The sequence below is a fragment of the Microtus pennsylvanicus genome, chromosome 6 (genome assembly GCF_037038515.1).
Source record: "Microtus pennsylvanicus isolate mMicPen1 chromosome 6, mMicPen1.hap1, whole genome shotgun sequence".
In the NCBI taxonomy this organism is placed as follows: Eukaryota; Metazoa; Chordata; class Mammalia; order Rodentia; family Cricetidae; genus Microtus; species Microtus pennsylvanicus.
The window spans coordinates 84,495,485-84,514,843 of record NC_134584.1 but is presented as its reverse complement, the minus strand read 5'-3'; the positions used below and the strand labels follow the sequence as shown (position 1 = coordinate 84,514,843).

Genomic DNA, 19,359 nt, shown 5'->3' with positions numbered 1-19,359 from the left:
GGCAAGGATGTCATGGTGGGCTGTGTGGTGGAGCAGAGCATCTCACCTCAAGGCCTGCTGGAAGGAGAGAGGGATAAGGATTCTAACCGCTTACTGGGGTCCAGCCCCCTGTGACCCTACTTTCTCCCACTGGGCTCCACCCCTCAAAGGTTCCACTACTTCTGGATAGCACCACAGGCTTCAGCAGAAGACCTTTGGGGCGCACCTCAGGTGCAAATCATAACAGGAAGTGGCCTGAGACACTTCAAAAATATACCTCCAGTGACATGCCACCTCCAAGCAGTCCCCAGCAATTCAGCCTGAATTCAGCCTGGATGTTTTAACTCATCAGAAGGGTGAGTTCTGCCATGATCCAGGCCCAACTCAATAGCACCACCTGGGGACCAGGCACTAAACAATGAGCTTCAAACTCCTGCATCTGGTGACTGTTCTTGCTCTCCCCCCTCCCCCCCCGTTTTGTTTTGTTTTGGTTTTTTACGAGCTTTTTGAATGTTTTCTGGACATTCATAGATCCATAAAATTCTGTGTGTGCGCAGGTGCGCATAAGGACGGTCAGGGTGTGCGATGTGCGTATAAGTGCGTGCAGGTGTGTGTTGAGCCAGAGGTTAACCTTAGGCGTCCTTCCCTTGGTGCCCAAGCAGGCCACTGTTAGAGTTACGGGTGCAAGGAACGCTCTCAACTAGGAGTGGTCTCTCTGCTTGCTGGTTTAGCCCCAGAGCTGGAATTAACCACACCTGACGTTTTACATGGGTTCTGCGGATAGAAGTCAGGACCTTCAGCTTGCATGACGAGCACCTTACTCCCTGAGCCATCTCCTCTGGCCCCTCCTTAGTGTTTGCCTGTAGTCGGACATGGTGTCCCTACTTCTGGAAACATTTGGAGATAGTTTTGTCTCATAACGCAAGAACTGTCTTTGAAACGGACTGTCTGGCTCCTGTGGCTGAAAAATATTTCCTTTAGAGCCTTTTAGGAACGGGGTTTGCTGACTGGTGGGTAGGAACCGCTGGCTTCCAGCTGAAGGTTCTATAGCAGATCACCAGGTGGCGCTGTGGTCCACGAGTTGAGCAGGTGCCGGGGGGGGGGGCAGCCTAAAATCTAGCTCTCCAGTCTGCACCTCCTGGTCCTCTGCTTCCTGTCTTTAGGGGGCAGGGTTCTGAGACACTAATGGCAGCTCCCTCAAGATGCCAATTCTTACCAGATTATAACCGATCCTCACCCAAAAGGCCAGCTCTTTTTAAAGCACAGCGAGCCTGGCAAAAATCTGTTGCAGGAAGATGACCCAGTGGGTAGACGGGCTTTCTGCACAAGTCTGGAGAGCTGTGTTCAATTCCTGGAACCTAAGCAAGTGTTCCGGAAGACACTCAGTTCTACAGAGTTATCTTCTGGTCCCCACATGCGTGTTGTGGCACAGGTGTTAGAGCGTCCATACACAGTAAGAGCAACTGGAACATTTAATTTCTAATTTTTTAAAAATTATTTATTATGTATACAGTATTCTGCCTGCAGGTAGACAGGCAGGCCAGAAGGGGGCACAAGATCTCATTGAAGATGGTTGTGAGCCACCATATGGTTGCTGGGAATTGAACTCAGGACCTCTGGAAGAGCAGCCAGTGCTCTTAAAGGCTGAACCAACTCTCCAGCCCGCAACTGGAATATTTGAAAGACCAATTGGGATTGGGGTTGTGACTTAGTGTCAGGGCTCTTGCCTAGCATGTACAGAGTTCGAATCCTGAACTTACCACTCACTAATCCTGACGGTGGGAGGCCCCTCTCTCTCTATCCCCAGTTTCCTGGCTGTAAAGTGAAGTTAGCGACAGCATCCAGCTCTGGGGGACAAACATTTCCTTTTGTGTGGGGTGTATGCATGTTTGTGTGTGCAGGTGCGTATGCACATGTGTAAGCATGTGTACGGAGGTCAGAGGTCATCACGAGTGTCATTCTTCAGGAACCCTCCGCTAGCTTTGTTTCTTTAGCGAAGGTCTCTCTTTGTAGCCTTGGCTGTCCTGGAACTCACAGAAATCTTTCTGCTTCTGCCTCTCGAGTGTTGAGATTAAAGGTGTGTGCCACCATGCCTGGTTTCCACTCTCGTTTTAAACACGAAGTCTCTCACTGGGTCCTGAGGCTCATCAGTTAGGCTAAGCTGACTGATCAGCAAGTCCAGGGATTTTTCTGACTCTGCTTCCCTCGTGCTAGGGTTACATGGGTGCAAGAAGCCTGGCTTTCTTCGTGGGTTCAGGGATGAAGCTGAGGTCCTCATGCTTGGAAGGCGAATGCTTTCTGCACTGTTTCCTCTCCACAACCTGAGGCGGCAGCTGCTCTAACAGAGCAGGCTCACAGGCGATCTGCGTCTGGTCTCTGCACCTCAAGGCAGAAAGAACAACTGGTCTCAGTGCCTCGTTCCCATAAGAAAAAGAAAACAATCCTGACTTTTAAAAAGGAGCTGCTTGGGAATCAGAACACTTTTTTTTAAGGGGAAGGAAGGTTGAACAATTCTAGCCTAGATGATATTAAAAAGAAATAGGTCTGGTCCCAGGGCACTGCTTTTCCAGTGCAGCTGGCTGGCTTGCAGGGCAGAGAGACCCTCTTTTTGTCCTTTGAATACTGGCCTTGGCTTCGAGCCACAGAGGAAGGTCTGCAGAGGCTCTGGAGTGCCCGCCCCTCCCTCAGTGCCTGGCAGGCTCTCCATGCTAGCTGCTGGCTCCTCAGTGTCTTATTAGCACATGTCCCTGAAGTCACCCTTCTGAGATTTTTTTTTTCTGAGACAGGGTTTCTCTGTGTCCAGGACTGTTCTGGCTGTCCTGGAACTTGATTTGTAGACCAGGCTGGCCTCGAATTCCTTGAGATCCTCTTGCCTCTCCCTTGCAAGTGCTGGGATTAACAGACATGTGCTCCCAAGACCCAGCCACCCTTCTGAACTTATAGGACTTTTGATGTAGGATTCAGCTGTGCCTCCGGTTCCAAGTCTCCAACAGCCGCAAGCCATCTCTTTTTCATGGGGCTTGTGAGCTTGAGCTGTCCTGTCCCTTCCTGTCTCTTACAGCCAGGTAAGATGCTAAGCTTTCAACACCCTACATTCATGTTTTGAGACAGGGTCTCTGATTGGCCTAGAGCTTGCTAATGGGACAAGGCTGGCTGGCTAGCGAGCCCCAGAGATCTGCCCGTCTTCATACCCCAGTGCTGGGAGTGAAGAGAAAGGTGCCGGTTCAGGACCCCCAAGATCAAGTTCTCAAGTCCTCGTGTTTGCATGACAAAAACAGGACTTTACCACCTGAGCCATTTCCCCAGCCCCGTCACACTTTCTGGATGGTGACTGTGCACACGAGCAGGCCTGTAATTTTGTTTGTTTTGGTTTGGTTGTTGTTTCTGCAGAGACTGACTCTGCAGTGCAGACTGGGTTGGAGTCATGCCCCTCCTGCCTCAGCCTCCCCAGTGTTGGGATGATTCATGTGGCTCACCACTGGCCCCTGCAGGTTCTGCTAGTGGCTCCACCCAAACGGAACCTTTGACTCTGCCTCTGGCTGTACTTTCTCCCCTGGGTCAAATCCCCACCACTCCATCTGTTGTTCCTCGTGTTTTGTTGTTTTGGGGTTTTGTTTCCTATGGTTTTGGGGATGGAACTAGGGACCTCATGTGTGTCAACCATGCTTTCTACCTCCAGGCAACAGTCAGAATATTCTTTTATTTTTAAAAATAATTTTGTTTCTCTCTCGCTCTGTGTGTGTGTGTGTCTGTGTCTGTGTGTGTGTGTGTGTGTGTGTGTGTGTGTGCCAAGTGTTCAGATGCCTTCAAAGGCTAGAGAAAGGCATTTGATTCCCCTGGAGTTAGAGTTGCAAGCAGTCATGAGCCTGACTGGATACTGGAACCAAAGTCAGGTCCTCTGGGATAGTCTGAGATAGCAACTAACAATGCTCTCAAAAGCTGAGCCATCTCTCTAGCCCAGGCCAGCCCTGAACTTCAAGGCCATCATGCCTGGCCTTAAGTGCTTTTGCCTTCAAGGCCTTTCTGCTTGCTGTTCCCTCTGCCTGCAACGTCTTTCATGTGGTAGTTCTGCCTGTGACTTTAGCCCCAACAAGTCTGAAGCCTTTGGCCTCTGGCATCTTTGGGCACTGAATTCACAAGGCACACTCCAACAGAGACAAATATAATTTAAAAAAAAAATAGAAACCAGGGACTAGAGAGATAGTTTAGGGGTTGAGTGCATGTTGCTTCTGCAGAAGACTTGGGTTCGGCTTCCAACACCCACATGGTGGCTCACAACCACCTGTAACTTAAGTTCCAGGAGACCTAATGCCCTCTTCTGGCCTCCATGGACACAAAGTATTCATGTGCTGCACAGACTTACATGCAGCCAAAATACTCATACATATAAAATAAATAAATATTTTTAAAAATTTAAAAGTCTTTAAAAAAAGAAATCAGGGAAAGGCAAAGGGCCAAGAGCTAGAGCTTGGGGAAACTGAGGAACAGACTGCAGTATGCCTTGGGCTCAGGAATGACAGCGTACAATACCAAGCCTTGATCCAAGTTCTCACCAGATTTGTAATCTCGGTGTGCTTGTCACACCCCACTCCTGGTACCAATTCCAGACTCCAGTGACCTCCCTGGTGCAGTGAGCTAGAGAAAACCCAAGACCACTCAGGGCACTAAAGTCCTTCTGCGGGGTCCCAGACACTCAACTAACCCTGTGACGGCTGGGGCCTGCCAAAATGAGCAAGTCCTTCTGTAAAAATGGCACTGTGTGCCTCACGCCATCTCTGAACTACTCTGTAGACAGCTGTGTTGTATTGTGTGGGGAGTAGTGACATGACAGGGGCTTCTGTATGTTCCGTGGAGATGCAGTGTTCCCGCAAATGTGTTCAGCGCTCAGCTGAGTGAATGGGTGCGTGTAGACTGCACATGCGTAGGGCTGATGCTGTCCTAGCCGTGTGACTCAGGATGGGTGCGTGTAGACTCTGCACATGTGTAGGGCTGATGCTGTCATACCGTGTGACTCAGGATGGGTGCATGTAGACTCTGCACATGTGTAGACTAATGCTGTCCTAGCCGTGTGACTCAGGATGGGTGCGTGTAGACTCTGCACATGTGTAGACTAATGCTGTCATACCGTGTGACTCAGGACGGGTGCGTGTAGACTCTGCGCATGCGTAGGGCTGATGCTGTCCTAGCCGTGTGACTCAGGATGGGTGCGTGTAGACTCTGCACATGTGTAGGGCTGATGCTGTCATAGCCGTGTGACTCAGGATGGATGCGTGTAGACTCTGCACATGTGTAGGGCTGATGTTGTCATAGCCGTGTGACTCTAGGCGGGACGGGAGCAATGCTGTTCATAGTCACTCGGATATTCAATGGAAACCGTTAGACTTGATAAACAGTAGTGCAGAGTGGAGCCATGCGATGTGGTGTTTTGATCTGAGCATGCGCTATTGGGAGAGTCAGAGCCGTTGTCGTGTCCAACATCTCCCAAGCTTCACACTGAAAATCGAGGCACTGAATAAATCAACAACTTCTGCTCTTCCCCCCTCCACTCCCTTTCTTCCTTTCTTCTCTTGTATGTGTACACGTGTGCATGTGTGTGCACATGCATGTGGAGGCCCAGCTTCTGTCCCTCAGGCTCCTTATTTATGAGGCAGGGCTTGTCATCGGAGCTTGCCAGGTAGGCTAGGCTGGCTTGCTAGTGAGCCCCAGGAATCTGCCCGTCTCTGCTCCCGGTGCTGGGACTACAAGCATGTGCTTCCAAGCCCAGCTATTTCTCATGTGAGTGCTGGGCTCTCACTCGGGTCCTCATGCTTGTGTGGTGGGTTCTTCCCCACCACTTTTATTTAAGGCAATTTTATGCTTCCAAGAGGAAATCCCATACTTGCTGTTTTGGCTTTGGAGACAGGCTTGTGTTGTGCAGCCAAGGCCAGACTCATGCTTGTGCCTCCTGAGTGCTTGAGGGTGAGGTGTCCGGCACCACACCTGGCTGCTGTTGTTTGCCTTTGTTGGTTCTCAGAACTACAAGAGGTGCAGCTTCAGGCTCAGTGTGAGCAAGGCTCCAGCTAGCCCTCCAACGTCCCCTGCATTCTGCTTCTTTATGGACTATCCTGGACTGGTTTCTCCTGCAGCCCAGTGAGACTGCCTTCTTGGTCACGTCTACTAAGAATGGCAGCATGAACCGACGTTAAGGGGGACCCATCACATCCCTTTCCCCCTTCTTTCTTTCTCTCTTCTTTTTGAAACAAGGTCTCATTCTGTAGCCCAGGACAATCTTAAAGATACTCGCTTAAATCAAACTTGCAGTTATCCTCCTGCCTCAGCTTCCCTAGTGCTTGGATGACAAACAGAACCACAATGCTCAGCTCAAGAATGCTTTCTCTAGAAGACAGATATGCCTTCCCATAGTCCCCAGGAGTCCTCTTGAAGCCCACTGATCCACACCTACCCATCCATGGACAAATTGCTGGTAAGTGTAAGCACTGTCTCTCCCTCTCTGATCTGAGTCGGAATTTGCACCCCTGCTCCAGTAGTTCCTGGGCGTGTGGCTCTGCAGCTGCAACTTGGTCTCTTGTCCTGAGACACGGAGCATCCTGACCTTTGTACAGTTCTAAGGAGGTAAAAGGAATGATGATCACGGTGTCCAGAGAAGCCTCTCCCACACAGCCATGGACTCCGTTGCTCTTTTGGACAACTTCAGGAGGCACTATTTACATCCATGGTGTAGGCGACAGTGTCCTCTGGGGGCTTTTCGGAGTAGCAGGTTTGCTAAATGCCTCCCGAGAGTCAGCGGGAACGTAGCAGCGTATGCCAAGTGTTAAAGCTGCACCATTTCACAAACAAGAAAACGGAAACAGAGAGGCTTAGTAATCAGTCTGAGATCACAAAGATGTAAGTCGACTTCAAATCCCGAAAGCCTGGCCCCAGAGCTTGCGTCCTCGTCTTCTCAGCCATTAGTCTCTTGCCTCTTGCAGTTGCCCGGACTGTGGCCCAGCTTCCCATATTTCACTTCCTATTTGGAGGCTCTTCAACTCAAGTCACTGCTGAGCTAGGGTTGAACACAGGTCTGCCTGAGCCCAGCTTGAAGCCTGTTGGTGCTAATAACTTGGCTAGCATGGACACCCAGCCACTATCATGATCCCTGCAGAAAGTTCTAGTGGCTTGGATTTTAGCACTGTCGGTGGGGTCTCGCTCTCTTCTGGGTCATTCTTGGCTGAGAGAGCAGCTGGTGAGAGTGTGGTCTGCCTTGAAGGAGCAGCGAAAGCAGCGTGAAGTGTAGGAGGCTCAGAGGAGACAGGGCCAGGGCTGGAAGGAGAACTCACCCTGATTCCTGGCTTCCCCAACCCTGTCTCTATGAGCCACAACGTGAAGTAGCCAGGATGTGTCGTGGCTCATGGTTTCTCAGGCTCAGTCCATGGTCACCCGACTCTGCTGCTTTGGTGTGGTGAGGGCAGTGACCGTGAGTCAGGGAGCAGGGAGCCACAGGCAGTCTAACTCACAGCAGGGTGTGAACAACAGCCAAGTAAAGGGCATCTGGTTAGCGCACATTATCCTTTAGGGATAACCCTGTCAATGATGAGTTGGCACCTCCAGCCGATGTGGCCGCACAGGCACACAGCTGCCATCCTACTGCCTTGGATACCAAGACAGGAAGATGACAGTGTCACAATCCATCTGGGTGACATAGTGAGACCAAGAGCTTGCTGTGGTTTGATGTTCCTGCCTGGATTCCTCAGTTGAGGGGCTGGAGGTGTGGCCCAGGGGCAGATCTCCTATCTAGTATTCATGGGACTCCGCACTGGAGAAGCAAGTTAGCTGGTGCCTCCCCTGATACCAGCTGAGACCAGATGAGTTTGCCCACTTGTCCTCTCTATTGAGAGATCGCCCCTAGGATGATCAAACTTGGCATCTGAGTCCCCTGTGGTTGGTTACCCTACAGACCTCCTAAGGTGCCCCAACTGGGTCAGGGAGACGTTCAGCTGTGCAAGGCAGCAGACGGCCTCAGGCACCCACAGTCTGTACAGAGACAGAACTCTGCACCTGAAATACACTATCCAAATGAAGGGGGTGGGGGAAGAGAGAGAGGGAGGGAGAGAGAGACAGACAGAGACAGAGACAGAGGAGAGAGAGAGAGAACAAGGCACTAGGCCCAGAAAGATGGGTCTGAGAATTTCCACAGCGATTCATGTGCAGGTTTCAGACCCAAGAAAACCCCCAGGGTAATTTGAAGAGACCAGGGCCGCAGTACTAACAACGTGGGGTCCAGTCTAACAGTCAGTTCCCCAGAGAACTCACACTGTCCCCAGAAACCTAAGCCACTCCTGGGAGACATTGCCCATTTTGGGGCTGGATTCTCACTAGCAAGTCCTTCCCATGAGCCAGCCCCACCTCTTGAAGGTCACACCACCTCAACCCCACATGCCAAGCTCCAGGAAGCAACCGCCAAGCATAAAGATGGTTGGTCAGGCTTCTAAGGCTTCTGCTGAGTTTCCTCTGGTCATATGACCATGCTGAACTGCAAAGCCAGCTGAGAAATAACGTCTGCACCCAGACTTCAAGTGACGTGGGCAGTTTCTTGAGTAAAGGTGACTGATTTGGGACACACTTGACAACCTTTCTCTGTGAAACACGCCACTCCCAGTGATACTGTCACGCTCATGGCCTGTACCCCCCCCACACACACACACTGCTTCCTGGCTTCCCCTGGAGCTGTGCTACCTCCAGCCCTGAAGGTTTGCTGTTCCTCATACTGAAACACAGAGAAATGCACCATTTTCTGGCTTTCTCTTTAGATGAGACTTCTCTAGGTCCCAAAAAGATCCTGGTCCAGTCCTAAGCCTGCCAGACACAAAGACAGGCTTGTCTCTCTCCTAGGAGCCTTTTGGGGCTATCAGACAGTTTTCCTGGTAATACTTTCTGGTCTTTTGTTTTGTTTTTCTTTTGAGGAAGTGTCTCATGGAGCTCAAACTCACAATCCGCCTGCCTACATTGGTGAAGGATTTATACCACCATGCTCTGTTTAAAGGATGTGTGTGGGTTCACACTCTGTGTTTGGATACATGTGCATATGTGTTTGGGTGTCTTCCTTGGTCACACTCTGCCTTGTGTGTTCTTTCCTTTTTCTCATCTGTTTGTGTGACCCCGCAAGGGATGGGGATGGGGTGCCACAGTGCGTGTGTCTTCACCTTCCACCTGGCTTTGGGTAGGGTCTCTGTCCTTTGCTTCAGGGGTGTCAGCCAGAGGTTCTCTGCCTCCACTCCTCATTTCTGTGGGAATTCTGAGATACAGATGTGTACAACCACATCTGGCTTTTTACACACGTTCCAGGGATCCTAAAGAACCTGAGTTCCCAGCTCTGCCTGCACAGCCAGCCCTTTTGTCTGCAGAGCTGTCTCCCAGTCTCTCCACCTGAGTTTTTGAAACAAGGTCTGTCTTTGAACCTTGAGTTCACTGATTCACTGGCCAGCGAGTACTTGGAATCCTCTTGCTTCTGCCTGCAGCAGGAATGCAGCCAGGTCCATGAGGCCTTGCTAGGCTTTTATGGCTTTACCCACTGAAGCTCTGACTCGGGTCGGCATGTTCCTAAGGCAAGCGCTTCCCTGACTGGGCACTTTCTCAACCTGACACAGTCCAGAGCATTAGAATCTACTTTGAGCGAGCTGGATTTTCTTTTTATCTTTTCTTTTATTTAATCAGCATTTTTTTCATTTATTTTATATACCGACCACAGTAGGCAATGGCAGGAGTTCCTGCAGCCCTGGGGTGTGTACATAGCCCAGCCAGCCACGTCCCCGCCCCTTTTGTCTTAGAAGCATTTTTCCCCAGACTCCAGCATCTTGACAGCCAGTTCTCCTCTTCCTCCCCCAACTCAAAAAGGCTTTTTCCAAAGCTTTAGGCTCCAAAAGTGCTGAGGCCAAGGCTGTGTCTCAAAGCCCTGTGCTCCTGTAGTCACTGGAAGAGAGCCTGCAGAGATGTGGCCACCCTCCTACTCTGGTCAGTCACCCTGCACGCTTGGGCCAGAGCCCTGGACAGCTCTAAAAACCCGAGACATTCCTGTGACTCAAAACACTTTAAATTTGATAAGGTTTGCTTATTTGTTTGTTGTGACAGGGCAAAACTACATAGCCCGGGCTGTTCTTGGCCTTGAGGCCCTCCTGCCAGCCTCCTAGGCATTGCCAAAGGATGCCAAGCTGTAGCTCCCACACGAGCCTATGAGGCAATGTTAAATTCATGCTCATTTCCAGATCTGGAAGCTCAAGCACAGAGAGGGTGAGTGACCCGCCTAAGGTTCCTAGCTGGGGCTGGCCCGGCTGCAAGTCAGACCCAGCAGTCTGAATCTGGAATTAATATGGAAATCTTCATCTTGGCTGTCTGCAGGTGCTGGCAGCCTCCAAGCCCGGTACCAGCAATCACACTTCCTGGCCTCCATCACAGGTGCTGGATTTGCCAATTCTCTTAGTACAGCTGCAGCATGGCAGAGGGCGGACAGCACTTCCTGGTTAGGTCATGAAAGGACACAACGCTTGCCCTGTTCTGCTATGTGCAACTGTGTGTGTATTTGTGTGTATATGCACATGTATACGTTGTGTGTAAATGTATGTGTGCATGCGTGTGTATATGTTCATGTATATTTTATGTGTGTATGCACATGTGTATGTTGTGTGCCGAGTATGTACATGTATGTATTGTGGGTATGTGTATATGTGTGTGTGTGCACATGTATATGTTGTGTATGTGTGCATGTGTGTGAGTGTGTGTATGTACATGTATCGGTGTATGTGTCTATATGTATGTGCATGTTGTGGTAGTTTGAATGTGATTGGCCCCCATAATCTCATAGGATTACGAGGTGTGGTCTTGTTGGAGGAAGTGTGTCACTGTGGACACAGACTCTGAGGTCTCATATTGCTCAAGTCAAGCCCAGTGAGGCGGACCCCTTCCTGGTGCCTGGAAGATGTAGGAGTCTCAGTTGCTTCTCCAGCACCATGTCTGCCTGCACACTGCCATGTCCCCATGATGATAATGGACTGAACCTCTGAACTATAAGTGAGCGGCCCCAATTAAATATTTTCCTTTATAAGAATTGCAGTGGTCAGGGTGTCTTTTTACAGCAATAGAAACAATAACTAAGACAGTTTTATATGTATATGTGTGTGTGTGTATTCGCGTGTATGCATGTGTATGTTATGTTGTGGATGTATGCATGAATGTGTGAGTGTGTGTGTGTGTGTGTGTGTGTGTGTGTGTGTGTGTGTGTGCATGCGTGCATGTCTTTTCATTCCCAGGGATGGGATCCAAGGCCTCTTGCACGCCAGGCCAGCTAGCCACATCTCCAGGCCCAAGACGACAGTACCTGTACAGAATGGGCTGTTTAAACCTCTTTGATTGCTTAGTGAGCAGTTACTTCACATTCACTCCAGGAATCAAGATCCTACATTCGAAGTCTTAAACTTCTCTATTTATGTGTGTGCGCGCACACACATGCACATGTGCGTGTTCATGCATATAAGCACTGTGACATGTGTGTGGAGTGCAGAGAACTACCTGTGGTCGTCAGTTCATCATCCATGTGGGATTCTTGGTGCAAACTTGGGCCATCGGGCATGCTAGCAAGCGCCTTCACTGACTGAATCGTCCCAATGGCCCAATTCTAAAAGCATCCTGAAGGCTGCTTCACTGACATCTCCTCTTTCCATCTGTGAAACGGGGGTGGTGTGCTAAAGCCCGAGTCATCCTGTCCAGGGTGAATGGATTTCAAGCTAGTGCTAGTGAGAAAGCTCTTTTTTCTTCCCTGACTCCTTCTCCTTTGCATAGCTATGTTCTTTCCTGGTCACCTCCCAGGAGGCAGGGTAGCTAGATTGTGAGGGCTCTGTGTGGCTCCATTGCCAGAATCTGGGAGGTGAGAAAATGTGCTAAATCAGAGGTGGCTGCGGCTAGCTGCTGATGTAGGAATAACCGAAACAGAGGGATGCATCTTCCCCTTGCTCTCTATCAGAACTCTTCTGCTCCCAGACAAATCAGCTCTCCATGCTTCTGAGGCTCTGGAGGGCTCAGCCTGGCGATGGAGACATCTCTCAAGTGAGAAAGGCCTGCTGCTGTAGGGGCCTCGCTTCTTCCTCTGTCCCTCCATACATTTGCCTTCTGTTTAACCAGAGGAGAGATGCCAGACAAAACCCGACAGCCATGGCGTGCTCTGTATGCTTTGCTTTGTTTAATCCTTTAAAAGTAAATGCCCTGCCAGGCAGTGATGGTGCACACCTTTAGTCCCAGCATTTGGGAGGCAGATCCTCAGGAGGACCTCTGAGTTTGAGGCCAGCCCGGTCTACAGAGTAAGCTCCAGAACAGCCAGGGCTACACAGAGAAACACTGTCTCAAAAAAACAATTTAAAAAATATAAAAAAAAAACTCCCTGTGACTAGAGAGATGGCTTAGCAGTTAAGAGCACTGGCTGCTGTTCCAGAGGACCCAGGTTCAATCCCCAGCCAGTTTCCTGTTGTTTCAGTAAGGTTTTTATCTTCTTTGGTCCTAAATGGGTCAACCTATGCAGGTATTTTATCAGCTCATAGGTATGTCTCATTGGCATAACAGTCTTTTCCTTGAAGACCCAATGTTGCTCTTTGGGGTCATAGGTGGCCCCAATTTTCTTTAGGAGGTTGGTGTCCTCTTGACTATAGGGCAGTGGACATCGGAACGGTCTTGTATTTTCTGAATCGGTCAGAAGGAAGGCTCGGGAGGTGCTGATTGTTTTTAGGGCAGCCTCCTTGGCGGCAGCATCCGCCAATCGATTTCCTTTTGCCTCTGGGCTGTGGCCCTTTTGGTGGCCAGGACAGTGTATAATACTCAGTTTTTCGGGCAGAAATGGGGCTTTGAGTAGTGTCAAGATTTTAGCCTTATTTTTAATTTCCTTTTTCTCTGATGTCAGTAGCCCTCGCCTTCGGTAAATTTTCCCATGTATATGGGCAGTGGCAAAGGTGTATCGACTGTCCGTATAGACATTAAGTTTCTTACCTTCTGCCATCTGGAGTGCCTGGGTCAATGCGATGAGTTCTGCTCTTTGGGATGAGGTGCTCGCTGGTAGGGCTTCAGCCCAAATTACCTCTGTTTCCGTGGTTACTTCTGTGCCCGCTCTCCGCTCCCCATTTTCCAGGAAGCTACTACCATCGGTGTACCAGGTGTAGTCAGCGTCCTGAAGAGGGTGATCCGTCAGGTCCCGTCTGGTCCCGTGCATTTCTGCAAGGATCTGGAGGCAATCATGCTGCTCTGCCTCCTCCAGCAAGGGGAGCAAGGTTGCGGGGTTGAGAGTGACCACAGGTCCAAATTGCACCCGGTCCGCATCCAGGAGCATGGCTTGGTAATGAGTCATGCGGGCATTGGAAAGCCAGCGGTCTGGAGGCTGTTTGACCAAGGCCTCCATTGCATGGGGTGCCAGGATGGTCAATGGCTGGCCCAGAGTCAATTTACCTGTGTCCTTAGTAAGGACTGCAATAGTTGCTACCATCAGTAGACAGGGCGGCCATCTGGATACGACCGGGTCGAGTTTCTTGGACAGATAGGTCACAGGAAGCCTCCAGGGGCCCAGTCTCTGGGTCAGGACCCCCTTGGCATATCCCTGCTTTTCATCTATAAACAGTTCAAAGGACTTGGTAACGTCTGGAAGGCCCAATGCGGGTGAGGTTAGCAAAGCCTTTTTGATATTGTTGAAGGCCTCCTGGTGCTCCTTTTCCCAGGTGAACATCACCCCTTGCTTGGTCAAAGGATATAAGAGAGCAGCCATCTCCGCAAACCCTGGGACTCAGAGGCGGCAGAACCCCGCTGTTCCCAGAAACTCCCACAGCTGGCAGGGGGTTCTGGGGGGCAGGGATGTTAGTAATAGTCTGTTTGCACGCCTCGGTCAGCCATCTCTGTCTATCTCTCAATTGATAACTAGGCAAATGACTCGTTTCTGGCAAATCTGAGCCTTTTTGGCTGATGCCTGATATCCTAATTGTCCCAATGTCTGTAGGAGGGCTTTTGTGCCCTCCTGATATTCTTTTCCTGAGGCGGCCGCCAGAAGGAGGTCATCAATATATTGGAGCAATATCACGGCGGGGTACTGAACCCGAAAGTCTGCCAAGTCCCAGTGTAAGGCCTCATCAAGGAGGGTCAGGCTATTCTTAAATCCCTGGGGGAGCCTGGTCCAGGTCAATTGACCAGAAAGTCCAAGATCTGGGTCCTTCCATTCAAAGGCAAAAAGGGACTGGCTCTCAGGATGTAACCGCAAGCAGAAGAAAGCATCCTTTAAGTCCAATACGGTGTACCAAACGTGGGATGGTGGCAGAGTACTCTAGATTGTAAGGGTTGGGGACTGTGGGGTGTATGTCCTTCACCCTTTTGTTAACCTCTCTCAGATCCTGCACTGGCCGGTAGTCCCCAGTCCCCGGCTTTTTTTATTGGCAGGAGGGGGGTGTTCCATGGCAATCGGCAGGGAGTGAGAATGCCCTGATCCAGCAGCCTTTTTATGTGGGGTCTTATACTCTGATATGCCTCATGAGACATGGGGTGCTGCTTAATTGAGACGGAGGTAGCTGTGGCCTTTAGTTGGATGATGAGTGGGGCCTGTTGTAGGACTAACTAACCCCGTTTTCCCAGTTTCTGCCCATGCCAATGGAAAGTCATTAAGCCAGGAGGCCAAGTCAGGTATTTGTGGCTCCTGAGGCTCATAAAGTCTATATTCATCTTCCAGATGGAGTGTTAAAATTTGGAGGGGGCCACCCTTAGGGCCCGTTATCCGAGCCCCCTTGTCCTCAAAGTGGATTTGGGCCTTTAATTTAGTGAGAAGGTCCCTACCCAATAAAGGATAGGGACAATCTGAAACATGCAAGAAGGAATGTGTCACCTTACCAGTTGCCAATTGAACCTTCCGATCCATTGTCCATCGGTATCTCTTGCCTCGGGTTGCCCCTTGAACCCAGGCTGATAGGTCACTGAGAGGTCCAGGTTCCTGGGTTAAGACTGAGTGCTGGGCTCCGGTGTCCATTAGGAAGGTAACTGGTTGCCCCCCAACTTTAAGAGTTATCCTGGGCTCGGTGGGGGGCGGGGGGGCTCCTGGCCCTGACTCTCCTAGTCCTCATCCAGAGCTAATAGGGAAGCCCGGTGTTTAGGTTTCCGGGGTCCCTTGGGCTTCTTGGGTCAGTCCCTGATCCAGTGTCCTCGTTCCTTGCAGTAGGCACATTGGTCAATATCCACTTTGGCCCCCTTCCGTTCTCCCAGCCTACCTCCCTTTCTATCTTGTCCTTGAACTACAGTGGACAGCAGCCTGCTTAATTCTTTATTCTTTTCATGTCTCTTTCCTCCTGATCCTTTTTCATTCTCTGCCATAATCTCTCTTCCTTCTCCTCCGGAGTTTCCCTTTTGTTAAAAATTCTTTCTGCTTCCTTAAGCCTCTCTAAAAATGCTGAGGGTGTCTCCTCATTCCCTTGTATCACTTGCTTTACCTGAGCCAAATTAGTGGGGTGGTGTGCTGCCCCTTGGAGACCCGCTATGAGCAACTGGTGGTAAAGACGTAGGTGTTCCCTACCTGCGTCCGTGGTAAAGTCCCAATTAGGGCGGGTCAAGGGAAAAGCCGCATCAATCTCGTTCGGCAGCTGGGTTGGACGTCCGTTGTGGCCCGGGACATTCTTCTGTGCCTTCAAAAAGACGCTTTGTTTTTCCTCCAAGGTCAACAGAGCCTGCAAGAGCTGCTGGCAGTCGTCCCAGGTGGGCTGGTGTGTAACTAGGATAGATTCTATCAAGTTAGTATCACTGGGTGCTTGGAGAAGGGGGGGGGGTTTGTGTTGCTTCCAGTTGTATAGATCAGAAGCTGAGAATGGCCCGTACTGTTGCTGGCCATTCGGACCCTACGGAGGGGAAGGGCATGGGAGGTGGAATCAGGCAGTGGCTCGCATCTGCCCCTCAGTCGGCCAGCCATAGGTGAGGGGGTTGGGGATTCTTGTGGGGGTGCCTCGGGGCTGCTTCAGGTCCCTCTGGGCTCGCTGGTCCTGCATATGGAGGAGGCTCCTCCTCCTCCGATAGGAGGTCTACGAGGGGAGATTCAGGGTCCGGGGAAAGAACAGGCGGGGGGTAAAGTGGATTTTTTTTCTTGAGGATAGTAGGATATAAGGAAGAGGAGGGGGGAGTAGGGGTTGGAGCAGAGGGAACGGGGGTAAGCGGCTCCCCTCCTCTTTTTGCGGCATTTCGAAATCATTATTTTTTTTCCTATAAGCCTTATATAAAAGAAGGAGAGGAAGGCTCATGCTTCGACTCCTTCCTAGCAATATTTGATGTGTCTGATATCAAGCATGATATTACCAAAAAAATAAGATATTTCGGTAGGTAACAGCTGTTTAACTTCTGTTAGTGTAAGTGTGTATATTGGGAAGCTAGGTTTGTGTGTGTGCACATGGGGTCAGAGTTGAACCTCAGGTGTGGTCCCTCGGGATGTTTAGCTTGAGTTTTGGAACAGGGTCTCTCGCTGTCCTGGGGCTCAGCTAGGATGGCTGACCAGAGGGCCCCAGGGATCCTATCTCTGCCTTGCTAGCACGGGGACTACAAACATGCCCAGCTTTGTACCCGTGCTGAGGATCGAACTCAGGTCCTCATGCTTGTGTGGCATCCTGACCCAAATACATAAGATAAGGAAGGTCATTTACTCTAGTAATTTAAGAAATGAGAAAATATGGAAAGCAGTGCCGTGATACAGGCTCTTCAGATTTGGGGAAGACAAAGAGGGGAAGGGAGGGAGTGGTTATGGAATTATGTTTACAGTAGTAAAAATAACTTTTGGCTATTAATTTTATATTGTCTTATAGAAAGAACAATGCGAGGTAATCCCAAAAGAGATGTTGTTCTGAGCATAGTGAACACACAAGTCGGCTTATCTCATCACCACACAGTGAAGGTTCTCCAGGCTCAAAGACATCCTTTCCCCAGGGCGAGTATAGGGGCTTTGGACACGAATACTCCCCAGAATGCAGTTGTTGCATTCCATCTGGGTGAACATGACAGGATTGACATCCCAGAAGAGAAGGGCCCTCCTATATTCAGGCAAATATCTAGACATTAGAAAACAATGTCTTCACAGGACGTGCTCTGGGTCCGCACATACACATCTGCCATGTTGTTTACAGGGAAAAGGTGAGCTGGGATCAATGTTTATCCATCACACTTTCCAAAATCAGGCCTTGTCTTCTGGAGTTGGTGATGATTCTCTAGTTTGATGATGCTGAGTTTGTCATTCCTTTAAGGTAGAAGGAATAATCATATCATACACATCTAGGAGAACGTTTCTCTGTCCGTGACCAGAGTCAAGAGATGATCCATAGCGCTGCTGAAGTAAATGGTCTCAGAATCTAAGTAGTGCTGCCATGATACCTTCCGTGTGCCTGAGGAGAGTCCTCAAACCCTTGGAGCTGGAGTAACAGGAAGTTGTGAGCTTCTGGATATGGGTGCTGGGAGCCAAACTCAGGTCCTGGCAAGAACAGTATGTATTTAAAAAAATAAATAAATAAAAAGTTTTCTTTATTTTTTTGGTTTTAGAGACAGAGTTTCTGTGTAGCCCTGGCTTTTGTAGAACTCAGAGATTTGCCTCCCTAGTGCTGGGATTAAAGCCTTGTACCACTGCCACCTGGCTTGAAAAGAATTTTATGTTTTAATATAAAAATAGCACTTTGGATATACATAATTGGTAATAATAAGATACACCAGAACAACATAATACTCCAAATAAAACTCTAGATGAACATAATACTTTTCTGTTTTAACTAATCACTTAGCAATTTTCACATTGACAAACATATAATCTCTTTAAAATAATCTTTTTTAAAAATTTTATGGTTTATTTAACTTTTATTTTATGTGTATTGGTGTGAAGGTGTCATATCCTCTGGAACTGGATCTACAGACAGTTGTGAGCTACCCTGTGGGTGCTGGGAATTGAACTCGGGTCCTCGGGAAGAACAGTCAGTTCTCTTAACCGCTGAGCCACGTCTCCAGCCCCCTCTTTAAAATAATCTTACATATGATAATTAATTTACACACTTCATTTATCACATCAGGTATTATAGTAGATACTAGCACAAAAGTCTTGAAAAATCCGTATATTCAGTACGTACAATGAATTACCAAAAAACACTGAAGGATGGCATATAACATATAAGCAGCCCCCTAAGTATACAGCAAACATTTTAAACAAATAGTGTACACATGCCCTTACTAACAAGGCTGGGGATATGCACTTGCAATGCTAGCTACTTAGAGAGCTGACACAGAAAGACCTTCAGTCCAACTCTGACAACTCAGTGAAAAACCCTGTCTCAAAATTTTAAAAAGTGAAAAAATTGGGTGGATTCTATAAGCTGGTGGTAGGATGCTCATCCAGCAAGCATGAAGCCTTATGTTCAATCTCTAGTACCAACACAAAAGACAAACATACCCTCAATGTAGTTATGGTTTTTGGAAGACAAAAATATACAATAGCTTCTTCACGTTCAAGCGTGGACCAAGCACTTCTATGTAACGGTGACTAACACACTTAACCTCCGCATTTTTAACCCCTCTAAGGAACGCTTAACATCTTAATTCCATGTACAACATGGCTGTTACAATTCACAAAGCATTTAATGGTTTAAAACTAAGTCATTGTATATATTTTTAGATACTGAGACACCGATGGCCACAACTGTGAAGCCACAGAAGATTAAAAAAAAAAAACCTTAAAAAGTATAATTTAAAAAGCAAATTTGGTTTAAACTATGAAATATAAACTACTACTCACTCGCCAACTGAGAGCAAATTCTGTTTTTCATCCTTTTTTACCCGTGGGCGCCCTGGTTTCATCTTTAAGGGTGAGGTTGGAGTCTTCTGAGCAGCAGTCTGAATGAAATGTGCAAACAGCTCTGTCTGCTTTAGTAAATACTCAAATCTATTTGCTCTGTCAGTTTGCTGCAAAATTTAAGACACCCTTTATTAAACTTCAGAAATAATGTACATATGCCTGCATGAAGAACTGAAGAATCAAAATGAACAAACTACTGAAAAACGCAACAAGGTGACTGTGACTCCCAAAGACAAGTCACCCACAAGCACAGGCTGAATATACGAACCTATCAAGAGGAGAGTGGGAGCGGGTTAAGGGGCATGACAGGAAATACATCATGCCTACAGACATGCTTAAATGAGTTCATGTATTTCCAAAACTAACATTTTATGTTCATTATCCTCTAATAAGATAACAGTAACAAGATTTTTAAATACAACATAAAAACAAAATAAGCAAGAAAACATTGTACAAGGGAATGTATTTGAAAGAAAACATACTGTTTACTCAAACTGATACCAAATTTTAAAAGGGTACCAGGTCTAAAATTCACT

The 19,359-nt window shown here is 48.7% G+C and overlaps 1 pseudogene; it reads right to left on the bottom strand.

Moving 5' to 3' along the window:
• Positions 1 to 2,195: 2,195 nt before the first annotated feature.
• On the bottom strand, positions 2,196 to 16,603 carry LOC142853080 (uncharacterized; annotated as a pseudogene).
• Between the last annotated feature and the right edge of the window lie 2,756 nt (positions 16,604 to 19,359).